Source organism: Sinocyclocheilus grahami, unplaced genomic scaffold (assembly GCF_001515645.1).
Source record: "Sinocyclocheilus grahami isolate Dianchi unplaced genomic scaffold, SAMN03320097.WGS_v1.1 scaffold281.1, whole genome shotgun sequence".
Classification (NCBI taxonomy): domain Eukaryota; kingdom Metazoa; phylum Chordata; class Actinopteri; order Cypriniformes; family Cyprinidae; genus Sinocyclocheilus; species Sinocyclocheilus grahami.
Genome location: NW_015505460.1, coordinates 297126 through 299005, shown reverse-complemented (window position 1 = coordinate 299005; position 1880 = coordinate 297126).

The window sequence follows — 1880 nt, the reverse complement described above, 5'->3', positions numbered from 1 at the left end:
GATCTATGACTACTTTCATATACAAAACTATTAGTACTTTACAAATCAGAACAAACATTACCCTGAATTCTTGTTTTGTTGACTCAAGCTCTCTTAGTTCAATTTAACTTGGTTTACCTGTACAAAAAAAACAAAACAAGTACAAACATTTTTGGAACAAATATTTCATTCCGTTCCTATTTTTCTACAGATTCTGAAACAAACACCCCTGAGAGACTGTCACAGTAGCACACGCTGCTGGTGCTTCCTTTCAGCTTTCTCTTTTCAATCAGACAGTATCAGTGTTAGTACGTTCTGCATTATGAAGTCTGACTCCATGTTGATTTTGAGTCACAGCATTTCTCCTTTTTCAAAGGTCATTGCTTGCCATTTGAAAAAATGGTGTACTAGTCTTAGTATTATTAACCAAATAAAATATATTCTAAAAACATTTTGAAACGTGTTTCAAACATCAAGCTGAACCTGTTTTGAGTCCTGACTTCCAGTGGTCCTCTTGGGTTTGTGTGACTGGAAATATAAGTGATAAACCTGCTGGTGTTTTTCCCCAGAGCAAGGGTCCTCGACCCTGCGAGCTCCCTGACTCTTTTCTCATTAATCTTTCTAGATCCATTTTTGAACATCATTAGAGGAGCAAAAACAATAACTTAGTATTGGCCTGAAGAAATTCCTCAAGTGAACCTCAGGTTAATAGTGCACTTAATAATGATACCCTCTATTTCTCAAAGTGTCTTCAGATCCCTTTGAAACCTCTGTGTCGACCAGAAGATCTCAGGATTTGTGTCATATTCTGACGCCATGAGGTGTGGTCTCTTTCCAGACATCCGCAGTCATTGCGGGATGTCATTTTCATTCGCAAACAGGTCGAGTCCGCTTTCTACGAGTTTGTCCGCTGAACTGATGGCGCTGGTTACCAGAGTCAGGGACTGGTTGACGTTGTTGTGCCAGGGGACCTCCAGGGCATCCTTCAGGATAGAGAAGCGTGGAGTTTGTCTGCCCAAGCAATAGAGAATGTTCCTGTGTGAGAGAGAAACCAAAGAAAGTGGGGTCTTCAAATGGAACACAAAGTTATAATTAATGAAAAAATTCAAATAACATTATAAAAAAAATGAAAGTAATAATACACTCAAATAAACCACAAAAAAATTTAATATATTCAAATAATAATATTATTGACGTTCATAAAAATACAATTAATAAATAGTAATTCCAAAATATAAATAAAAACATGAATAACTTAATAAATACAAATATTAATAAACAAATGAACGTTCTGCATTATGAAGTCTGACTCCATGTTGATTTTGAGTCACAGCATTTCTCCTTTTTCAAAGGTCATTGCTTGCCATTTGAAAAAATGGTGTACTAGTCTTAGTATTATTAACCAAATAAAATATATTCTAAAAACATTTTGAAACGTGTTTCAAACATCAAGCTGAACCTGTTTTGAGTCCTGACTTCCAGTCGTCCTCTTGGGTTTGTGTGACTGGAAATATAAGTGATAAACCTGCTGGTGTTTTTCCCCAGAGCAAGGGTCCTCGACCCTGCGAGCTCCCTGACTCTTTTCTCATTAATCTTTCTAGATCCATTTTTGAACATCATTAGAGGAGCAAAAACAATAACTTAGTATTGGCCTGAAGAAATTCCTCAAGTGAACCTCAGGTTAATAGTGCACTTAATAATGATACCCTCTATTTCTCAAAGTGTCTTCAGATCCCTTTGAAACCTCTGTGTCGACCAGAAGATCTCAGGATTTGTGTCATATTCTGACGCCGTGAGGTGTGGTCTCTTTCCAGACATCCGCAGTCATTGCGGGATGTCATTTTCATTCGCAAACAGGTCGAGTCCGCTTTCTACGAGTTTGTCCGCTGAACTGATGGCGC